The sequence below is a fragment of the Triticum aestivum genome, chromosome 3A (assembly GCF_018294505.1).
Source record: "Triticum aestivum cultivar Chinese Spring chromosome 3A, IWGSC CS RefSeq v2.1, whole genome shotgun sequence".
NCBI lineage: Eukaryota > Viridiplantae > Streptophyta > Magnoliopsida > Poales > Poaceae > Triticum > Triticum aestivum.
Genome location: NC_057800.1, coordinates 495211623 through 495237553, shown reverse-complemented (window position 1 = coordinate 495237553; position 25931 = coordinate 495211623).

Below are 25931 nucleotides of genomic sequence, written 5' to 3'. Positions count from 1 at the left end.
ATCAGCAATGTCCTCTGGAACACCATGGCTGTTATTAACTGCATAAACCAATAACGTAACCACGCACATAAAAAATTAAAACACAATTAACATTGCAGACACAAAAGATAAATAAAGCGCATTGCATCAGACACAAAACAAAAAGGAACAACTGATGTAACTAAGCATATATATGTATTAAAGGCTGATAAAAATAGAGCAAATATAAGGGAAACACCAGCAACATTCGCAAGTTCTTCTAGAGGATTTGGTGTCTCAAAAATAACATTCACAAGATCTTGAAAGCGTTCTGATTTGTCAGAATCAGGAGGCACCGGCACTCCAACATCTGCAACAACATAATAATTAGCAAAAAAAGTACAAGAACAATCAATCAGTTCAACTATGTGAACACTACAAGTTCACCGAATAAAACAAATATGAACCCACCACTTGCAGAACAAACTTCAGAAAACACAACTCTTTCAACACCATACTAGTTCTTCATTGACTACTACAACCTATTCAAATGCCAGGACAGCAGTTCAAAATACACATGGTGATAAGTACTACATCCTGTCTACACGTTGCATCAACTGCCAAAACCATACACGCCATACAATCCAGGAAAAATTAACACATATCAAAAAACATACAACTTATAAAGTCGATAAGACAACAAATGTACAACATAAAAACCAGATCTATTAAAACATCATCCAAAATATAGGGAAAATCACCTGCATTCAATTTGTCCGGGCTGGATGATGTACCCATTGAGATCTATAGTCCTAAGATCGGCCGAACCAGATCTGCAAGACACATGAACAAAAATTAGGGATTTGAACTATTTCAGAAACGAAGCACGCCATACAAAAGCAAAACTCTTACCAGCAAACACAAAATCCGCCACGCAATCCAGTATCACTGCCGCCAAACGCTCGTTCAACAGCAAAGGAACCCTAGCGAGTGCAGCCTGGGACAGCAAAGAGAGCAAGAGATTAGAAATAGAGAGAAAATCTGAACATAAGAGGACGCAAGCAAAGTCAATGGCAGAGCAAAAAGAACAAAAAAGAGCACCCGGACCTCCACCCCTGGGGTTGAGCCCTCCGGCCGACGCTCCCACGGCGAAACAGGAGTAACAACTCCCGCTCCGAGAAGAGAAGAAGAGGGGAACGAAGACGGAATCTATTTGGGGACGGGAGAGGAGCGGAACGGGGAAGATAGGAGGTTAAAAGGTGAGTGGGAGGGTTAAAAGATGACTGGGAGAAAACGGACGCCTAAAGCCCACAACCGTGGCGAAGCCCACTATCTCTAGCCAGTTACAAAAGATAATACCAAAAATCAAATACAAATAAATTTTTTTTAATATAGATGGTGAAAACAAACGACTAAAGTACAAATAATAACTCACAACAGTACAAAAAAATTATCAAAAAAGTACAAATGAAAAAACAATTCATAACGGTGATGTTTTCCCCTAAAAAATAAAGATAAAATAATGGGGCAAGTCATTTTACGGACTCGCCTCCGCATGCGACGCCGCGGCACGCCGCGTCGTCGCCTGCTACGGCTCGTTCCTGGCTCGGCCTCGCCGGGATGGGGGAGGGGGGTCCTGACCCCCCTCCCCCCGGCTCGGCCTCGCGCTAACGCGGCAGTGCGCTTGTTTGACAGGCGCAGTGCGGTTATTCTGTTTCCCCCCACACCACCCCACGCAGCCACACCCCTAAGATAGATAATGGGGCAAAGTCCATACAAGGAAGATGTGTCAGTACAACTATGCCCCTCGGTACGGTTCGGTGCGGGGGCAAGTCATGTTTCCCCCACGCACCCACACCCCTAAAGATAGAAAATGCGGTTATTCTGTTTCCCCACGCACCCACACCCCTAAGATAAGATAATGGGGCAAGTCATGTTACGGACTCGCCTCTGCATGCGACGCCGCGGCACGCCGCGGCGTCGCCTGCTACGGCTCGTTCCTGGCTCGGCCTCGTCGGGATGGGGAGGAGGGTCCCTTCCCCCCTCCCCCCTGCTCGGCCTCGCGCTAACGCGGCAGTGCGCTCGTTTGATAGGCGCAGTGCGGTTATAATGTTTCCCCCCACCCCACCCCACGCACCCACACCCCTAAGATAGATAATGGGGCAAAGTCCATACAAGGAAGATGTGTCAGTACAACTATGCCCCTCAGTACGGTTCGGTGCAGGGGCAAGTCATGTTTCCCCCATGCACCCACACCCCTAAAGATAGAAAATGTGGTTATTCTGTTTCCCCACGCACCCACACCCCTAAGATAAGATAAGGGCAAGTCATGTTACGGACTCGCCTCCGCATGCGACGCCGCGGCACGCCGCGTCATCGCCTGCTACGGCTCGTTCCTGGCTCGGCCTCATCGGGATGGGGGAGGGGGGTCCCTTCCCCCCCCTGCTTGGCCTCGCGCTAACGCGGCAGTGTGCTTGTTTGACAGGCGCAGTGCGGTTATTCTGTTTCCCCCACCCCACCCCACGCACCCACACCCCTAAGATAGATAATGGGGCAAAGTCCATACAAGGAAGATGTGTCAGTACAACTATGCCCCTCGGTACGGTTCGGTGCAGGGGCAAGTCATGTTTCCCCTACGCACCCACACCCGTAAAGATAGAAAACGCGGTTATTCTGTTTCCCCACGCACCCACACCCCTAAGATAAGATAATGGGGCAAGTCATGTTACGGACTCGCCTCCGCATGTGATGCCGCGGCACGTCGCGTCGTCGCCTGCTACGGCTCGTTCCTGGCTCGGCCTCGCCAGGATGGGGGAGGGGGGGTCCCGACCCCCCTCCTCCCTGGCTCGGCCTCGCGCTAACGCGGCAGTGCGCTCGTTTGACAGGCGCAGTGCGATTATTCTGTTTCCCCCCACCCCACCCCACGCACCCACACCCCTAAGATAGATAATGGGGCAAAGTCCATACAAGGAAGATGTGTCAGTACAACTATGCCCCTCGGTACGGTTCGGTGCAGGGGCAAGTCATGCCACAGTACTATATTCAAACAAACAAAAAAGAAAAAGAAAAATTGACAGCACAAGGACAAAAAAGTACCAGTCCAAGTTACTTGTGTAGTCAAGTACTAGATCCAAAAAAAGTGCCGCGTCGTCGCCTCCTACAGCTCGTTCCTGGCTCGGCCTCGCCGGGATGGGGGAGGGGGGGTCCCGACCCCCCTCCCCCCGGCTCGGCCTCGCGCTAACGCGGCATTGCGCTCGTTTGACAGGCGCAGTGCAGTTATTCTGTTTCCCCCCACCCCACCCCACGCACCCACACCCCTAAGATAGATAATGGGGCAAAGTCCATACAAGGAAGATGTGTCAGTACAACTATGCCCCTCGGTACGGTTCGGTGCGGGGGCAAGTCATGCCACAATACTATATTCAAACAAACAAAAAAAGAAAAAGAAAAAATTGACAGCACAAGGACAAAAAATACCAGTCCAAGTTACATGTGTAGTCAAGTACTAGATCCAAAAAAAGTGTCGCGTCGTCGCCTGCTACGGCTCATTCCTGGCTCGGCCTCGCCGGGATGGGGGAGGGGGGGTCCCGACCCCCTCCCCCCCGGCTCGGCCTCGCGCTAACGCGGCAGTGCGCTTGTTTGACAGGCGCAGTGCAGTTATTCTGTTTCCCCCCACCCGACCCCACGCACCCACACCCCTAAGATAGATAATGGGGCAAAGTCCATACAAGGAAGATGTGTCAGTACAACTATGCCCCTCGGTACGGTTCGGTGCGGGGGCAAGTCATGCCATAGTACTATATTCAAACAAACAAAAAAGAAAAAGAAAAAATTGACAACACAAGGACAAAAAAGACCAGTCCAAGTTACTGGTGTAGTCAAGTACTAGATCCAAAAAAACAAAAAAAATTGACCGCCCAAGGACAGGCGCATGCCCTGACAATGCTAGATACTTGAACTCGAGCCCGTGGGCGAATCCCTAGTAATCCGCATACCCGTAGGGCCTGCCGTCCAGGGCCCACAGGTCAAGAGAGAGAGAGAGATAGAGAGAGAGAGAGAGAGAGAGAGAGCGAGCGCCATGTATAAGCGCTTAGGTAAGTGTTCAGAGGAGTTCGACTGGTGAGCGTCGGCTGCGCTTATAAACAAGTCTAGAGCCCCCTTGACTAGCGAGGTGGGACTAAACACATAGCTCATGCGCACGCCGTGCTGCACAGCCGCGCGAGAGAAGCTATCCGGGCCGAATACAACGACCCAGGCCGATGGCCCAACAAAGTACTTCGCCCCATTACAAAAATCCAGTAGATCACGCACGACAAAAAATAAAAAATGAAAATAATTTAAAAAAAAAACTCACAAGAAAATCAGTTAATAAACAAAAATATTGTGAAAAAGTTCAAACACATCTTAATGGTAAGAAGTAAATATATATATATATATATATATATATATATATATATATATAAGACTGTAAATAAAAATTTCAGAAACGAATTTACAAAAAAGTTCAACTACTACAATTCATAAGGTTCAAGTACAAAAATAAAAAGAAAGTACTGTGCAGCAAAGATTAATTTGTTTATTTTGTAAAATACAAAAAATATCATTATTCATCTATAAAAAAGAAAAAAAAACATGCTCCAAAATTCATGTAAAAAGTAAGAAAAAAATAATATACAACAAACTAATTTGATTGGTAATTGACACCCTAAAATAGAGCAGTACTATCATTAACAGAATGTAAGTTCAGCAAACTCAATAACAAAAAAGGGTTCTAAAAAAATCATCAGCGTATAGCACCGTCTCCGAGTTATGAACATGAAAAATATACCAGCCAAAACAAAGGATGCCCATCAGTTCAACTATAGAAAATGTTCCGGTACTAATATAAAGAATGTATAAATAAAACACTTATAATTGAGCAGAACAATAGGAAAAACATTACATAACTAGTTCCATACCATTCTGATAAAACCATACAATTCAACCATCTCACATCCAAATGTTTTAAAAGACAAAATACTACACATAATCAACCATACACAAATCTCAAAGCCGGCGTCATTTGCCACATTTAAACCTACAGCACATAAATTCTGAACGTCAGAGAGTCGTCTTCTCTCAAGAACATAACCATAACCACATCACCATCCTCAAATCCAGACTTAGCCGCAAACTCCTTCCACCCGTACTTAGGTTGATGCAACCATCAAAGTCGATGTGGTAGGCAACATCCATCAACTGATACCCATTCTTGTCTGAAGTCTCCATCTTCAGAACACCGGAACTAGGAGCAACTATCCTGATCATGGGTGACATTTTCTGCAAATGGACATGGGAGTACAAAACAAAATGAACACCTGACATAACTGAATTTTTACATAGATATAGGAACGATTTGCATAACAAACTAAAATGGAAAAAATCTGAACCAAAACAATAACACAAAACTAACTAGACATGTGAACTGACTAAACTGAAAAATATACATATCAATACACCTACAGTAAAAACATCTATTCATAAACAGATCAGGGATTATACAAAAAAAGGTTTAAATATTGTTAAGTAATGAACAAATACACACAGAAATCCCTACTGTTAAAATCCAACAAAACCAAATTAAAAAAAATATAGACAAGCTATTCATAAGACAAAACTGCAGATCCAGTCCATGGGTTTCGAACAGAAACCAACAAGAACGTAGAAAACAAAACGAATAAAAACACATACCCATGATTCCTTCAAGTCACCATCCGTCAGGTGACAAACATAGGGTGTACGAAACCCATGGTTGCCGTACAGCAAACAAGAAAGTTGCCCATGCCGCTGAGTCTGAGTGAGCTCCAAACCAGACTCATACAAACAGCCGTCAGCTATGCGCGCCATCTTTACCAGGCATCCGCATGAACAATCCTCCATCGAACACACAAAAACAGAGAAAAAGGCAACGAAGAGAAGAGAGAGGAACCTAGATCTGATTCTTGGAAGAATGAATAAAAGGGAGGGGGAAGACTTGGCCACACACCACACATAGATGGATAACGTTTATAGTCAGGGACACTCGCAGATTATAAAAATAATAAATAGGCAGATGGGCAGCCAGCTGGTAGGAAATAGTTATTACACAAGCCATCCAACATTTGACCGCAAATCAGTTCAACTTCAGAAAACCAAGCAGTTCAAAGGTGCACATGTCGAACATATGCAGACAAAACAACACATTCAGAGACAAAAACAAAGTTGAATTCATTTAGTCATTCGAACATCTGCTCCCTCACAACAAAAATCTTAAAAACATAATATTCACTACTTCAGTCATAACGATCAAAGAAATGACGCCATTTTGCCCTGGTGGATGGATGTGGAGCCGTGGCTGCTCTCGCCCTAGCCCAACTAATGATCTGAATATGGTTCCTTCCCCTGCCCTCTGGGAAAAGAAGCTCCAATTCATTGGAGTTGCAAGTATCCATCACTTCACGGGCAAGTCGTCTGTTGAACTCTGCCTCCAGTTCCTCCTCGGCAGCACGTCGCGCCATCTGCCTGCGCCTGTGCCTCCTCCTCCTCTGCTCCGCTACTGCAGCCCTAACATTTATGGCGTCCCCCCTCCTCTGTAACCTCTCCCAGCTCAGGATGCATCTCCCTTTTCTTTGGTTGTAGCTCGTAGAATGAAACTGACATAGGGCTCGGGCTTTATAATCAAAGTGCAGAGCCATTGGTGCGGCTCCCATGTCAACACACAGTAACAAAACTTTGACACGGCAGCAGTCCAACTACACATACGGGCATCAATTCAAAACAACACTGAAAAACACGCAACTTAATTACACAGTTTGACCAGATTACCCGAAATCGTAGCTTACAGTCAGCCGCCATACACAACCTCCGCCAACAACAAAACAACATGGGAATCCGGGGTAGAAACAACTCAAAAAAGCAAAATTGACAACGCAAATCTTTTCATACAGTCCTTATATCTCTCCCTACAACACCAATTCGAAAGTAAAACAACAGAAAAAGAAGAACAGATTTCCATGGCGGGCGTGGAAAACGACCAAGAACACAAAAACTTGTAATCATAAATTACAGATGAAAAAAATCTCAAAAAACTATGACATACCGATAATTCTCACATCAAAAATGACAAACACGACGTAAATTGAGGCCCACGAACACCACAGTAAACACTGACGCCCAAAATCACGTCCGCCGCCAAAATGCCCACGCCATCACCTCCGGTGACTATAGATCGCAAAACTCATCTAGCTGAGCGCGCGGACGTGCGGAACCCCTTACATGTCTCCTCTAGCAATGAATGGCCCGCAGCATCGCGCCGGGGAACGACCGGAAGCTCCATGTTGCATCCCCTGTTTCCGTCCGTCGTGCACGCAGGAAGATCAGTTCTTGTTGAAAAACACGTCAGTCCAAACTATGAACCACGTCAGTTCAAAAAGGGTAACAGAATAATATTCTGTTACGCGTAACATAATAGCCCAGATGTATATATATATATATATATATATATATATTGTCATACGATTTCTTATGCTCAAGTAACAATCTATTCACAATGTCGAGTATGATTCAGAAACTTCATTGAGAACTAACAAACTATGATCTTAGTCACTGAAGAAATTGCAATTTATCATAACATCGGAAAGAGTCAATATAAGAGCTTTTCAGCAAGTCCACATACTCAACTATCATTTAGTCTTTCACAATTGCTAACAATCATGCAATACTTATGGTTATGGAGTTTTAATCGGACACAGAGAAAGATAGGGGCTTATAGTGTTGCCTCCCAACCTTTTACCTCAAGGGTAATGTCAACAATAATAGTTCATGCTAACTTACATCCAATTGGATATATATATATCATGATCTTTCCAACATGAGGTGCTTGCCAAAGGATAAAATATAAAAGGGAATGGTGAAGATCACCTTGACTCTTGCATAAGGTATAAGACATAAAGTAAAAGATAGGCCCTTCGCAGAGGGAAGCAGAGGTTGTCATGTGCTTTTATGGTTGGATACACGAAATCTTAATGCAAAAGAATGTCACTTTATATTTCCACTTGTGATACGGACCTTTATTATACAGTTCGTCGGTTTTATTACTTCCATATCACAAGATCGTATAAAGAGAATTTTCTCCACACTAATAAGTCATACATATTTAGAAAGCAATTTTTATTGCATGCAACATGACAACTTACTTGAAGGATCTTACTCAATCCATAGGTAGATATGGTGGACTCTCATGGCAAAACTGGGTTTAATGATATTTGGAAGCACAAGTAGTATCTCTACTTGGTGCAAGGAATTTGGCTAGCATGAGGGGGAAAGGCAAGCTCAACATGTTGGATGATCCATGACAATATACTTTAATTAATATGTGAGAAAACATAACCCATTACATTGTATTCCTTGTCCAACATCAACTCTTTAGCATGTCATACTTTAATGAGTGCTCACAATCATAAAAGATGTCCAAGATAGTATATTTATATGTGAGAAACTCTCTTTCTTTATTACTTCCTATTAATTGCAACGGTGACCAAAACTATGTTTGCCAACTCTCAACAACTTTTAATCATCATACTCTTCATATGTGAAGTCATTACTATCCATAAGATCAATATGATCTCTTTTATTTCTTTTATTCTTTTATGCACTTAAGATCATAGCAAGAAAGCAAAGCCCTTGACTCAACACTAATCTTTATTATATATAGCTCACGAACTCGATTACATAGAGGGATCACAAATCAAACTCAAAACTAATTCATACCAAAACTTTATTCTACTAGATCAAGATATTACCAAAAGGATCGAATTAAGTAAAACGGAAAATATAGGAGTGTGATGGTGATACGATACCGGGGCACCTCCCCCAAGCTTGGCAGTTGCCTAGGGGAGTGCCCATACCCATGTGTTTATGTCCTTGGAGGTGGTGATGATGGAGTTGTTGATGATGTAGGCTTCTTCCTTAATTTGCGCTTGAGAATGGAATTTTCCTCCCTTAGATCATCGATCTCCTGCTCAAGGCTTAATATCCTTTTGCACAGTTCATGTTTGTTTTCCTGCAAGAGACGAAAAGGGATAAACTTGTTCTTGGGTTTCTTTGCCCCATCAGGGAGGCTTGACTTTTTAAGCTCCACATGCATGTCCCCCGGTTGAGGTAACGGGGCTTCATCTTCATCTGAGTTCGTCTCCTCCTTTACCTTAGGCTCCTAGTCTTCTTCTTCCTCAGTGGTCCAACCACAATGCTCCAAGTCCCCGTAGACCCTAGGGTCTGCAAGGTAATCAGCCACATAAGTTTCTCCCTCCAAATCCTGGGACGACATATTGCTCTAATCTGCGGCAGAAACAACTTAAGACAAAAACAGAGGATTTTTGTGTGATACAGTGGTCAAAACCTTCGGGAGATTATATAGTGAATTTTTACCGACCAAAAGAAGTATCGTGCAAGAAAACGGAGTCCGGAAAGCACATGAGGTGCCCACGAGGCAGGGGGCGTGCCCGGGGGGTAGGGCGCGCCCTCCACCCTCGTGGATGCCTCGTGTCCTTCCCGGACTACTTCTTATTTTCCTATTTTCTTAAATATTCCAAAACGGAGAAAAATTTCTATTAGAACTGTTTTGGAGTCGGTTTACTTACCGTACCACATACTTATTCCTTTTCTGAGTCTGAAACATTCTGGAAAGTGTCCCTTATGTATTCCTCCGGGGTTACGGTTTCAATAACATTAGTTTCAACATTTATAGGATTACCAAAGATATAATGTTTGATTCCTTGACCATTCACCACCTTTGGATTTGTGCCTTCGAAGTTGTTGATTTTTATGGCACCAGAACGATAGACCTCCTCGATAACGTAAGGGCCTTCCCATTTAGAGAGAAGTTTTCCTGCAAAAAAATCTTAAACGAGAGTTGAATAGCAACACATAATCAGCTACGTTAAACTCACGCTTTGATATCCTCTTGTCATGCCCTCTTTTAACTTTTTCCGTAAACAGTTTGGCATTCTCATAGGCTTGGGTGATCCATTCATCAAGTGAGCTAATGTCAAATAACCTCTTCTCACCGGCAAGTTTGAAATCATAATTGAGCTCCTTAATGACCCAATATGCCTTATGTTCAAGTTTGAGAGGTAAGTGACATGCTTTTCCATAAACCATTTTATATGGAGACATACCCATAGGATTTGTATATGCAGTTCTATAAGCCCATAATGCATCATCAAGTTTCTTGGACCAATTCTTTCTAGATCTATTAACAGTCTTTTGCAAAATTAATGTGAGCTCTCTATTACTCAATTCCACTTGACCACTAGACTGTGGGTGATATGGAGATGCAATTCTATGATTAATATCATACTTAGCAAGCATTTTACGAAAAGCACCATGAATAAAATGTGAACCACCATCAGTCATTAAGTATCTAGGGACTCCAAACCTCGGAAAAATAACTTCTTTAAGTATCTTAATAGAAGTGTTATGATGAGCACTACTTGTTGGAATAGCTTATACCCACTTAGTAACGTAATCAACAACAACTAAAATATGTGTATAACCATTAGAGGCAGGAAATGGTCCCATATAATCAAAGCCCCAAACATCAAATGGTTCAATAACAAGAGAATAATTCATAGGCATTTCTTGACGTCTACTAATATTACCAATTCTTTGACATTCATCACAAGACAAGACAAACTTACGGGCATCTTTGAAGAGAGTAGGCCAATAAAAACCGGATTGCAATACCTTATGTGCAGTTCTATCTCCAGCGTGGTGTCCTCCATATGCCTCGGAGTGACACTTGCGTAGGATCTGTTCCTGTTCATGCTCAAGTACACAACGTCTAATAACACCATATAGTCCTTCTTTATAAAGGTGTGGGTCATCCCAGAAGTAATGTCTTAAATCATAGAAGAACTTTTTCTTTTGCTGGTATGTGAAACTAGGTGGTATGAATTTAGCAACAATGTAATTAGCATAATCACCATACGATGGAGCAGTACGAGAAGCATTTATGACAGTTAATTGTTCATCAGGAAAGCTATCATTAATAGGTAGTGGGTCATCAAGAACATTCTCTAACCTAGACAAGTTGTCTGCAACGGGGTTCTCAGCTCCCTTTCTATTAATAATATGCAAATCAAATTCTTGTAGCAAGAGAACCCATCTAATAAGTCTAGGTTTAGCATCTTTCTTTTCCATAAGATATTTAATAGCAACATGATCGGTGTGAACAATTACTTTAGAATCAACAATATAAGGTCTGAACTTATCACAAGCAAATACAACAGCTAAGAATTCTTTTTCAGTAGTAGCATAATTTCTCTGAGCACTCTCTAAAGTTTTACTAGCATATTGAATAACATTTAATTTCTTATCAACTCTTTGTCCTAGAACGGCACCTACAGCATAATCTCTAGCATCACACATAATTTCAAAGGGTAAATTCCAATCAGGTGGCTGAACAATAGGTGCAGAAATCAAAGTTTTCTTAAGTATTTCAAATGCTTCTACACAATCATCATCGAAGACAAAAGGAATATCTTTTTGCAATAGGTTAGTCAGAGGCCTAGAAAATTTAGAGAAGTCCTTAATGAACCTCCTATAAAAACCGGCATGACCAAGGAAACTTCTTATACATTTAATGTCCTTGGGACATGGCATCTTTTCAATAGCATCAACCTTAGCTTTATCAACTTCAATACCTCTCTCAGAAATTTTATGTCCCAAGACAATGCCTTCATTAACCATAAAGTGGCACTTTTTCCAATTCAAGACAAGACTATTATCTTCACATCTCTGCAAAACTCGATCAAGGTTGCTCAAGCAATCATCAAAATAGGATCCATAAACGGAGAAATCATCCATGAATACCTCACAAATCTTTTCAAAAAAGTCAGAGAATATAGCCATCATGCATGTTTGAAAGGTAGCAGGTGCATTACATAAACCAAAAGACATACATCTATAATCAGAAGTACCGAAAGGGCAAGTAAAAGAGGTATTTTCTTGATCCTGTGCTGACACAGGTATTTGAGAGAAACCAGAGTAACCATCTAGAAAGCAAAAATGTGTATGTTTAGATAATCTTTCTAGCATTTTATCAATAAAAGGCAGAGGGTAATGATCCTTTTTAGTAGCTTTATTTAATTTGCGGAAATCAATTACCATCCTATAACCTGTAACAATACTTTGCAGGATCAATTCATCTTTATCATTAGGAACGACAGTAATACCTCCCTTCTTAGGGACACAATGGACAGGACTTACCCACTGACTATCAGCAACGGGATAAATTATACCTGCCTCCAGGAGCTTTAGTATTTCCTTTCTTACCACTTCTTTCATCTTAGGATTTAACCGTCATTGGTGATCAATAACTGGTTTGGTGTCTTCCTCCAATTTTATTTTGTGTTGGCTTAGAGTGGGACTAATGCCCTTAAGATCATCAAGAGTATATCCAATAGCAGCACAGTGATTCTTTAGAGTTTTCAATAATCTTTCCTCTTCCAGCTCTGAAAGGTTAGCACTAATAATAACAGGATATATCCTCTTTTCATCAAGATAAGCATATTTAAGAGTATCAGGTAATGGTTTAAGCTCAAACACGGGATCACCCTTGGGTGGTGGAAGATCACATAGGATTTCAACAGGCAAGTTGTGTTTCAAAATAGGACCCTGTTTAAAGAATACTTCATCTATTTCCCTTCTTTCATTTATAAACATATCATTTTCATGGTCTAGCAACTATTGTTCTAAAGGATCATTAGGAGGCACGACAATAGAAGCAAGACCAATAATTTCATCCTTACTAGGCAATTCTTTATCATGGGGTTGTCTATGAAATTTAGCAAAATTTAGCTCATGAGACATATCCCCTAACCCAATAGTAACAACATCCTTTTCGCAATCAATCTTAGCATTAACAGTGTTCAAGAAGGGTCTACCAAATATGATGGGACAAAAGTCATCTTGTGGGGAGCCAAGAACAAGAAAATCAGCAGGATATTTAACTTTACCACACAAGACTTCAACATCTCTAACAATCCCAACTGGTGAAATAGTATCTGTATTGGCAAGCTTCATTGTAACATCAATATCTTCTATCTCAACAGGTGCAATGTCAAGCATAATTTCTTCATATAAAGAATGAGGTATTGCACTAACACTAGCACCCATATCGCATAAGCCATGATAACAATGATCCCCTATTTTAACAGAAATAACAGACATGCCTACAACGGGTCTATGTTTCTTAGCATCGGGTCTAGCAATTCTAGCAGCTGCATCACAGAAATAAATAACATGCCCATCAATATTATTAGCCAAGAGATCTTTAACCATATCAATACTAGGTTCAACTTTAATTTGCTCAGGAGGTGTATATGTTCTAGTATTACTCTTACGAACCACAGTTGAAGCTTTAGCATGATCCTTTATCCTAACAGGGAAAGGTGGGTTCACTAGTGCAGAACCGGGCAATAGCACCGGTTCATAAGGCCCTTTAGTGCCGGTTTAGGAACCGGCACTAATGTTTCGGCACTAAAGCCCCCCCCCCCTTTAGTACCGGTTCAGCATGAACCGGTGCTAAAGGGCAACCACGTGGCACGAGCCAGCTCCAAGGGCCGGGAGCCCTTTAGTACCGGTTGGTAACACCAACCGGTACTAAAATGTTTGGGGTTTTTTTGGTTTTATGATTTCTTTTTCATTTAATTTTGTGTTTTCCATTTTAATTCTTTTTCGTTTGCTTGTATTTTACGGTACTACACATTGTACTATTATGCATATATATATATATATATATATATATATATATATATATATATATATAGAATTTCTAGTAGAACCAATCATATATATATCATCAATGTCTCAGAAACCATATTAATTCACACATACACACATGTATAGCTATATACAATTTCTCCTACATATGCATGTTGCCTTCGGAGCCAGTGGCATTAGCCTAATTGGTGCCTTCGGAGCACGATGACAATTGGAAGTGGTTCATGGGGGCGGTAGCGGGTAATAGTATTCTCCCTTCGGATTTATGACCTGGTCGAGCAAAAATCCCGCTATTTCCTCTTGAAGTGCTTCTACGCGCTCCGTTTCTAGGAGCTTGTCCCACACCTCTTTGAACTGTTAAGAAGGAGATCAATATGCATGTGTATTAGTTGTGTGACTAGATATCGATAATGGTGTAAAAATTGTGAATAGTGTTCTGACAAGCGTACCCATTCCTGTCTTTGAGATCTGCTCCTTTTGGACACCATCATGCGAATGTTCTCGCAAACGCAGAATGCACACAGATCAGTCCCCTGCGCCTGCTTCAGGGCCTTTATTACGAGAAAGGAATTTTTTGATCAGATAATAATTAATCAAGCATGATAATTAAAGAGACGGCAGCTAGCTAGCTAGCTAGCTAGTACTACTTAATTACTTACCTTGGATCGAAACCATTTCAGCTTTGGTTTCCATTCGCCTTCCGTGACGCTGATGAACCTTTCCCAAGCCCTGCCCGCCGACAAAGAAAATGAATAAAGGGGTTATTAAATAGTTCATATCATGAAATGACGAATTACTAAATAGGCCGAGATATATAGTTAATAATGATTGAAATTACCTGTTGACTATCCCAAACAAGATGTTATAGTCACTTTGTTTTTTAAGTAGCGAGTCCAGTATTTCAACTGTTCCGGCATCAACTTTAATGATACACAAGATCCAGTGAAATCTGCATGCACACACGTTTGCATGTCTTAATTAAGCGGGCATATGTAAGCAAAAACATGTAGCTAGCTAGCTAGTAGGCAAAAATAGAGAATTTGTAGTACAAGAAAGTGTGACTCACTGGAAGTTGTAAGGAAGTAGTATATCTTCATTGTATTTGAGGCACTTCAAGAAATCTAGCATGCTGTCCTCTACCTCTTTTTCTTGATGCTTGTTTATTTTCCATGTGTATTCATTAACGGTGTTTGGGTCAATGAACCCAATGCCATAGCGTCCACCTTTTCTCATTTCATACATCTTCATCCTGCATAATACCACAGAAAAGAATATAGTGAGGATAATTACAGGTAATGATTGATCAAAAGGATCACTACAGCTAGCTTCAGACTTAAATTACAGAAAGAAATCACTTACAAACAATAGCAACTGACGATAGATTTGTCGAGTGCGTCTTGATTGTATAACTGAAATAGTTCAGGATACTCAACGGCCACAGCTTTCTCATGGTAGTAATCATCCTTGTTGACATACACCATGAGGGACTCTTGATCAGATCTCTTGGTAATGTCCATGTACCATTGATGTAATTCATACATTCTCGTTGGGAGCTTGTTGACATCTTCTGGCTTGACCAAAGGTTGGCCCCAGACATATTTCTGTTTTATTTCCTCCTCTGTAATCCCAGGCATGTCCTCGATCTCGAGGAGTTGTCCAATAGTGATCTTGAGTTCTTCAGCCTGCATTATATGCTCCTGGGTTATTACCACATCGCCCACCTCGGGAACGTAAACTGTTTGGCCACAATAATATTGGGTGCGCGTACTGTCACATGTTGTTGGCGGCACAACAAGCGGGGGGATCGATTGCGCTGCCTGTTTTCCCAGCTGGGCAACGGTTTTCCCGCATTTTTTGACAGCTGCTTGTTGTTTGCTCGAGCTCGAGCTCGCCTCCTTCTGTAGACATCGTCGATGTAACTTCCTGATGTGGCGCTCATAGTCTGTGTCAACAGGCTTAGGAGCTGGTGGTTGAGCCATACGAATGAAGTGGTCAACTACTTCCACAGGCACTTTCTCCCTTGGCGGCGATGGCGGTTTCGGTCCAAAATGGGCGTCGAGTTCTGCCTGCACTATGGCATTGGTTTGCTCCTCGGTCCTATTGTAAGCCCTCACAGGAAGAGGAGTAGTGAGGTTTGGACCATATTTATATCACTTGCCTCTGCCTGTACTTCCTGTACTATGACCTTGACTCGTACTGCTACGCACCATAGCTGCGGGGTGTCTCTTCTGCGATTGCTGAGGCGGCGGAGACGGCTGACGGGGCTGAGTTGGACGAGGAGGAGTGGCCTGAAGCTGTGCCGGACTTGCAGTGGCCTGAGGTTGTGCCGGACTTGGAGGAGGAGTGGACGTCTGACGCTGTGTCGGACTTGGAGGAGGAGTGGCCTGACACTTTACCGGACTTGGAGGAGGAGGAGTGGCCTCACGCGTTGGTGGACTTGGAGGAGCGGGAGTCTGCTGACTCGGTGGCGGACTTCGAAAGATGATGCAATCCTTTCTCCATAGGATGACATGATGTATGGCCTCTCCCAATGTGTGCTCGTCGTCACCTCCAGGAATGTCAAGCTGTAGCTCCGAATATGGGTCCACCACCTCATCAACCAAGACACGAGCATAGCCCGCTGGAATGGGTTGCAATGGAAGGTTGCCTCGGGGGAATTTGAAAAAGCAACAGCGTCCACCACCTTCATGGATATGTTCTTCCTTTTGAAGTGTAGCTCGCAGTTAGTGTTCTCCATGATGTCATCCACGGGGTATCTATCCAGCACTAGTGCGTCGCCCGGGGCGGAACCCACGCTGCTTCTCGGCATGGATGGGGCGGTGGTATCCAATGCTGGATCATCCGCTAGCTACTGCAGCTGCTGAGACCCCCTTTGCTGGCTAAGTTAGTCGATCTGCTCCTGCTGCCGCTGGAATTTAGCGGCCAATTCCGCTTGACTTGCTTCTAGGCCTTGAAGGCGTTCATAGTCCCGCTTCCTCTGCTCCTCCTCCATCTTCCTCTTCTTCTCCTCCGCAATCTTCTTTCTCGCACGGGTTCTGTAGTCGGCGTTCCAGTCCGAAAACCCCTCATACCACGGAATAGCGCCCTTGCCTCGTGTTCTTCCCAGGTGTTCAGGATTTCCCAGGGCACGCGTAAGCTCGTCGTTCTCTCTGTTGGGATGGAACACCCCCGATCGAGCCTCTTCTATTGCAACAAGTAGCGCATCGTCGGCTCCGTCCAGACATACCTTCGTCGAACATTGCCTGTCTTCGGGTCCAACTCCCCCCCATGCGCATAGAACCAAGTCCTGCACCTGGGGGGCCAGCTCTTAGTAACCGGAGTGACACTTGCATCCTCCATCTCTTTCTCAGACTTATCCCACTTAGGCATTGCCACCGCGTAGCCACCTGGCCCCAGCTTATGGAACTTATCCTTTTTTCGGCATTCTTCTTGTTTATTCTCGACCGTTCCTTAGCTAATTCTGAATCCTTGAATTTCACGAAATCGTCCCAATGAGCACTTTGGTTCTCTATTATCCCCTCGAATACTGGAGTCTTCCTTCCTCCCTTGACTTACTTCTCCCACGTCATTCTCTTGTGGTTCTTGAATGCAACCGCCATCTTCCTAAAAGAAGCGTCCTTGACTTTCCGCACATCTGCTTCTGTGAAATTATCTGGTAGGGTGAAATGTTCCATGAGAGTATCCCAAAGCAGTTTTTTTATTCTCGTCGACAAAAGTAACATTTGGACGTGGCTTTGCTGGCTTTCTCCATTCTTGAAGGGAGATCGGGAGTTGGTCCTTCACAAGAACTCCGCACTGACGAACGAACTTGTACGCAATCTTCTTAGGCGCTAATGGTTCGCCATTAGGTTTGAATGCCTCGGTATTGTACTTTACGCCCTCCTTCAACTTTTTGTTCGGGCCTCGTTTCGTACTTTTGCCTGAAGATTTGCTCGATCCGGATGGCTGAAAGAAGAAAGATCGATTCGTTAATATATCTTCAACTCATTTAAAACATGCGATGATCACCAGATTCCTGCTTATATAAATATATATACCTCGCTGGTGTTTGTTGTTTCAGGATCAACATGTTCTTCATAGTAGTTCATCACTTCATCTTCTCGGTCGTCGCGATCGAATATCATATCACCCTCTCCGGTGTTGTTTAGAAATTCGGAGCCGTCATAATCTTCTTCATTCTGATCATCATCTGGCCCGCATATTATATCGAACATGGTCTGTTCTCCCTCTCTGTTGGTATTGTCCGCCATAGCTTTTATTTAACTATGCCAAAAGAAATATAAAACAATTTAGTATTCAAATTACATCGTCTCTAATAATAGATATAATCTTGAATACATCGTCTCGAATAATAGATATAATCTCGAATACATCGTCTCAAATAATAGATATAATCTCGAATACATCGTCTCGAATAATAGATATAATCTCGAATACATCGTCTCGAATAATAGATATAATCTCGAATACATTGTCTCGAATAATAGATATAATCTCGAATACATCGTCTCGAATAATAGATATAATCTCGAATACATCGTCTCGAATAATAGATATAATCTCGAATACATCGTCTCGAATAATAGATATAATCTCGAATATATCGTCTCAAATAATAGATATAATCTCAAATACATCATCTCGAATAATAGATATAATCTCGAATACATCGTCTTGAATAATATATAATCTCGAATACATCGTCTTGAATATTATATATCGAGTACATCACTGGCTAGGTAGCTAATAAAGATCGAATACTACAGAAGAATCTAGGACACTCGCGGTTCCTGCGGCACGGGCAATGGACACCCAAAGAGAAGGAACCCTCACAGGATCATAGCTGAAGTGAGATCCCTGAAGAAACTGCCAGGTATTGGAGAACCTGTCGCCCTCTAACGCAACCATGTAGCGATGGACGTGCTCGTCCTCCTCCCTGACACGACGACGTACCACCTCCGGCGGGGACGGCTCCCTCCACACCGAAACTGGCCCACGCGAACGCCACCAAACGAGATCAGGGTCAACGACGGGACCCGGGGCCGGGTTCCTCATCAAGCGGCGCACCCCTCCAAGCAGCACCTCCCAGTGCCAGCCCGGCGGAGCCCAGTCCCGGACATGGGTCAGCTGGACGTTGTCGCGGACGTGTCGACGGCGAGGATGCGGGCTGGGCATCGTCGACAACAAATACTAGCTATATGCCCGCAAAAAGTAACATTTTTTTAATGATTGGATTTTGATAACTAAAATTTCTAATATTCTATAACATTTCTAACAATGCTATATATAACTAACATTTCTATAACATTTCTAATATTTCTATAACTAAAAAAAATAAAAATTTCTAACTTTTTTATAACTATTTCTATAACTAAAAAACAGAAAAATTTCTAACAATTCTAACTTTTTTATAACTATTTCTATAACTAAAAAACAGAAAAATTTCTAACACTTCTAACTTTTTTATAACTATTTCTATAACTAAAAAACAGAAAAAATTCTAACAATTCTAACATTTCTAACAATTCTAACATTTCTAACTATAAAAAACAGAAAAATGTCTAACAATTTCTGAAAAACAGAAAAATCTATAACTAAAAATGTATGTGTGTGTGTGCGCGCTCACCGGCCGGCGAGGCGAGAGGCGACGGGGGGCGCGCGGGGACGGAGACGGCAACGGGCGCGGCGACGACGGGGCGGCGACGACGGGGACGGGGACGTACGGGCCGGGGCGGCAACGACGACGGGGACGGTGACGACGCGGCCGGGACGTGGCGGCGGTGACGACGGGGACGACGGAGACGGGACGACGGGGCGGCGACGACGGGGACGGGGCGGCGATGGGGGCGGCGACGGGCCGGGGCGGCGACGAGGGATATGGAGACGGCGGGGGAGGCGGGCGACGGTGTAGAGGAGAAGAAGCGGACGGAGAGATGAGAAACTGACGAAATTTTGAAGTGTTTTCTTATATAAAACCCACCTTTAGTACCGGTTGGAGCCACCAACCGGTACTAAAGGTCTGTTTTGGCTAGCCCAAGCGGCGGGAAGCGACCCCCTTTAGTACCGGTTGGTGGCTCCAAACGGTACTAAAGGCCCCCCCCCTTTAGTACCGGTTGGTGCCACGACCCGGTACTAAAGGGTGTGGGCTGCCAGGCGAGGGGCACAAAAGTTTAGTCCCACCTCGCTAGCCGAGGGGCACTCGCACCTGCTTATAAGCCCCGCCGTCGCTGCTGTCTCGAGCTCCTCTCTTAAGCAGGCCTACTGGGCCTACCTCTTCTGTGATGCCCTGTTGGGCCTACTGGGCTAGCGGGCCTGCATCCTGGCCCAACTTGAATTTGGGTTTCTAGTCGTATGTAGGCCGTTGTGGCCCAGTAGGTGGACTTTTTTTTCTTATTTTTTTGCTTTATTTATTTTTGTGAATAACTTAACTTTGAAAATAGATTTTTCAGTGATTCTTTTTTCTTATGTTTAATATTAGTGTGTTTTATCATTATATTCAATTTGGTAATGCTTGGGTTATTTAAAAAATGAAATGCCTTTGTAACGGATGAGTTTTCGTCCGAAACCCTGATACTTCGAAACAGATTGTCCATTTTGTAAACGAAGTGCATCCAGTTTTTGCGGTAACCCTCGCTACTTTTTTGCACATGCTATGTGGGTGAAATTATGATACCATGCCAACTTTCATCCTTTTCTGAGTTCATTTGAAATGCTTTTCAATTTCAGGGTCATTTAGCTGAAAACATCAGTAAATGCATGAAAGAATTTGCTTGCACATAAAATTTCTTCGCGTTTCAAATGACAAAACACATAACTAGCTACCCTAACTATTACAGAGATTCCTTCCTGGGTGTGAAACACAGAAGAAAGTGATGATAGTTAAGCCGATCACATCCCAGATCTTTGGGTGTGAAACTTTTTCTTCGCGTGTGTCCTTTTGCGTCGTAGCCATGGAAAATCTTCATCATTTAACGGGATGCTCGGGTCAATATTCACTGTGAATGGAGCAATTTCATCAAACTTTTCATAATCTTCTGACTTGTCTGTCTTGTCATCCACTCCCACGATGTTTCTCTTCCCAGAAAGAACTATGTGCCGCTTTGGCTCATCGTACGATGCATTCGCTTCCTTATCTTTTCTTTTTCTTGGCTTGGTAGACATGTCCTTCACATAGAAAACCTGTGCCACATCATTGGCTAGGACGAATGGTTCGTCTGCATACGCAAGATTGTTGAGATCCACTGTTGTCATTCCGTATTGCGGGTCTTCCGTTACGCCGCCTCGTGTCATATTGACCCATTTGCACCGAAACAAAGGGACCTTCAAACCACGTCGATAGTCAAGTTCCCATATGTCCTGTATATAACCATAATATGTTTCCTTTCCCGTCTTGGTTTCTGCATCAAAGCGAACACCACTGTTTTGGTTGGTGCTCTTCTTATCTTGGGCGATCGTATAAAATGTATTACCATTTATCTCGTACCCTTTGAAAGTCATTATATTCGAAGATGGTAACTGGGACAGCAAGTACAGGTCATCTTCAATAGAGGTGTCATGCATGGTACGTGCTTGCAACCAGCTGGCGAAACTCCTGGTTTGTTCACGTGTAATCCAGTCATCAGACCGCTCCGGGTGTTTGGAGCGTAGCAAATTCTTGTGTTCATCCATATACGGAGCCACCAAGGCGGAATTCTGTAGAACTGTGTAGTGTGCTTCAGTGAGAGAATGTCCATCCATACATATTATTTGTTCCCCTCCTAGCGTGCCTTTTCCATCCAGTCTGCCCTTATGCCGCGATTCAGGAACACCAAACGGCTTAAGGTCAGGAATAAAGTCAATACAAAATTCAATGACCTCCTCATTTTGGCGGCCCTTGGAGATGCTTCCTTCTGGCCTACCACGGTTATGAACATATTTCTTTAAGACTCCCATGAACCTCTCAAAGGGGAACATATTGTGTAGAAATACAGGACCCAAAACGTTAATCTCTTCGCATAGGTGAACTAGGACGTGTGTCATGATGTTGAAGAAGGATGGTGGGAACACCAACTCGAAACTGACAAGACATTGCACCAAATCATTCTGTAACCTTGGTATGATTTCTGGATCGATTACCTTCTGAGAAATTGCATTGAGAAATGCACATAGCTTCACAATGGCTAATCGAACGTTTTCCGGTAGAAGCCCCCTCAATGCAACCGGAAGCAGTTGCGTCATAATCACGTGGCAATCATGAGACTTTAGGTTCTGGAACTTTTTCTCTGCCATGTTTATTATTCCCTTTATATTCGACGAGAAGCCAGACGGTACCTTAATACTGAGCAGGCATTCAAAGAAGATTTCCTTCTCTTCTTTGGTAAGAGCGTAGCTTGCATGACCCTGATGCATGCCGTCTTTTCCGTGCATACGTCGCTGGTCCTCCCGTGCCTCAGGTGTATCTTTTGTCTTCCCATACACGCCCAAGAAGCCAAGTAGGGTCACACAAAGATTCTTCGTCACGTGCATCACGTTGATTGCAGAGCGGACCTCAAGGTCTTTCCAATAGGGCAGGTCCCAAAATATAGATTTCTTCTTCCACATGGGTGCGCGTCCGTCAGCGTCATTCGGAACAGGTTGTCCACCAGGACCCTTTCCAAAGACCACCTTGAAATCCTTGACCATATCATGTACATCAGCACCAGTACGGTGGCGAGGCTTCGTCCAGTGATCCGCCTCACCTTTGAAATGCTTGCCTTTCTTTCTTACGGGATGCCTGCTCGGAAGAAATCGATGATGTCCCAAGTACACATTCTTATTAGCCAAATATATACTGTCGGTATCGTCCAAACAGTGCGTGCATGCATGGTATCCCTTGTTTGTCTGTCCTGAAAGGTTACTGAGAGCAGGCCAATCATTGATGGTCCCGAACAGCAACGCCTTTAGGTCAAATTCTTCCCCCATGTGCTCATCCCACGCACGTACACCTATTCCATTCCACAGTTGTAAGAGTTCTTCAACTAATGGCCTTAGGTACACATCAATGTCGTTGCCGGGTTGCTTAGGGCCTTGGATGAGCACTGGCATCATAATGAACTTCCGCTTCATGCACAACCAAGGAGGAAGGTTATACAAACATAGAGTCACAGGCCAGGTGCTATGGTTGCTGCTCTGCTCCCCAAAAGGATTAATGCCATCTGCGCTTAGACCAAACCATACGCTCCTTGCATCATCTGCAAACTCCTTCCTGTACTTTCTTTCGATTTTTCTCCACTGTGACCCGTCAGCGGGTACTCTCAACTTTCCGTCTTTCTTACGGTCTTCTCTGTGCCATCGCATCGCCTTGGCATGCTCTTTGTTTTGGAACAAACGTTTTAACCGAGCATACCGCATCACCTTGGTAGGAATCTTCTTCCTGGGGCGCCGGCCCTCGACATCACCAGGGTCATCGCGGCTGATCTTATAGCGCAATGCACCACATACCGGGCAAGCGTTCAAATCCTCGTACTCACCGCGGTAGAGGATGCAATCATTAGGGCATGCATGTATCTTCTGCACCTCTAACCCTAGAGGGCAGACAACCTTCTTTGCTTCGTACGTACTCTCGGGCAATTCGTTGTCCTTTGGAAGCACATCCTTTATCATTACCAGCAACTTTCCAAATCCCTTGTAAGATACACCATTCTCTGCCTTCCATTGCAGCAATTCCAGTGTGGTGCCCAGCTTTTTCTTGTCACCTACGCAATTCGGGTACAACAATTTTTTGTGATCCTCTAACATGCGCTGCAACTTCTTCTTCTCCAAATCACTTGTGCAGTTTCTCTTTGCATCGGCAATGGCCCGACCTAGATCATCAACGGGCTCATATGATGCCTCTTCTTCAGCTTCTTCCCGCATTGCCGGCTCAGCTTCTTCCCGCATTACCGGCTCAGCTTCTTCCCCCATTGTTGTATCATCGTATTCAGGGAACCCATGGCCAGGATAGCTGTCGTCGTCCTCTTCTTCTTCATTGTCTTCCATCATAACCCCTATTTCTCCGTGCTTGGTCCAAACATTATAATGGGGCATGAAACCGGACTTAAACAGGTGGACGTGAATGGTTCTTGACGTAGAGTAATTGTGACCATTCTTACAGCGAGCACATGGACAAGGCATAAAACCATCCGCCCGCTTGTTTGCCTCAGCCGCAAGCAGAAAAGTATGCACGCCCTCAACGAACTGGGGAGAGCATCGGTCATTGTACATCCATTGCCGGCTCATCTTCATTACACAACACCGAATAGACCAAATTAATACAAGTTCATACATAAAGTTCATACAACACTTAAATGCAACAAACAAATAACTCTCTAGCTAAAGCATTTAAATGCAACAACAAATACGATCAAGATCACAACTAAGGTAACAATGGATCCAACAGCATAATGATACCAAGCCTCACTATCGATGGCATATTTTCTAATCTTTCTAATCTTCAAGCGCATTTTCTCCATCTTCATCTTGTGATCATCGACGACATCGGCAACATGCAACTCCAATTCCATCTTCTCCCCCTCAATTATTTTCAATTTTTCTTTCAAGTACTCGTTTTCTCTTTCAACTAAATTTAACCTCTTGGCAATAGGGTCGGTTGGAATTTCCGGTTCACATACCTCCTAGAAAAAATTTCTATGTCAACTTGATGGGCATAATTTGTCATAAACACGAAATGCAACTAGTTTTAAAAGAGAATATACATACCACATCCGAATCATAACAAGGACTAGGGCCGACGGGGACGGATATCAAAACCATGGCACTATATGTATAACAAACAACGTACGGGTAAGATAGTTATACGAGTAACTATATATCCAAATCACACAAACATCAATTTTTATGTAAAATTTCATGAACTAGAGGCTCACCATAAGGTGGTGCCGGCGACGGGACGGTGCGGGCGATCGACGGTGGCTACGATGGAGATTTAGAAGGCACTAAGTAAACCACACCTACATATGAAAACTAAGTGTTATTTTTGACCTCAAATTGCATATAAATCAAATACTAGCACACACACATATATATATATATATATATATATATATATCCTCCCAAATTACTAAACTCACAAATTAATCACTATATAAAGCATTGCAAGAGCTAATCTAGCAATGAGAGATGAAAGGACAAAGTTGCTAACCTTTGTGGTCATTTGAATGGATGGGGGCCTTCAAATCTTGACAAATTTTGGGCAAAATGTGTGATGAGCTCGAGAGGAAGAGGGGAAGAACAGAGAGGAGAGGGGAAAGGGGAAGAACAGAGTGAGCTCAGGTGGACGAAGGGTCTATGTAGGACGACCTTTAGTACCGGTTCGTGCCAAGAACCGGTACTAAAGGGGCTGGAGGGGCACCTGTCTGACAACATCCTGCCACCACTCTCATTAGTACCGGTTCGTGGCATGAACCGGTGCTAAAGGTTCTCCACGAACCGGTACTAATGAAAGCGGCCCGGCTAGCCATTGGAACCGGCACTAATGTATACATTAGTGCCGGCTCAAATACAAACCGGCACTAATGTGCTTCACGTTTGACCCTTTTTCTACTAGTGGTTCTCAATATAAGTAGTAGGAACAATAGGATCATTATAAGTGATAGTCTTTTCTTCAACTATAATAGGTGCAACTACTTTTACTTTAGTGCGATGATTATATTTAAACCACTTCTCCTTAGGGAGATCAACATGAGTAGCAAATGATTCACAGAAAGAAGCTACTATCTCAGAATCAAGTCCATATTTAGTGCTAAATCTATGAAAAGCATCGGTATCCATAAAACATTTAACACAATCAAACTTAGGTGTCATACCTCACTCGTTACCATCGTCGGAATCCCAATCTTCAGAGTTGCGTTTAATTCTTTCCAATAAATCCCATTTGAATACAATAGTCTTCATCATAAAAGACCTAGCACAAGAAGTATCGAGCATGGAGCGATCATTGAGAGAAAGCCGAGCATAAAATTTTTGAATAATCATTTCTCTTGAGAGCTCATGATTGGGGCATGAATATAACATTGACTTAAGCCTCCCCCAAGCTTGAGCGGTGCTTTATCCTTCGCGAGGCCAAAAATTATATATATAATTGCGATCACGATGAACAAGATGCATAGGATAAAACTTCTGGTGAAATTCCAATTTTAATCGTTTATAGTCCCAGG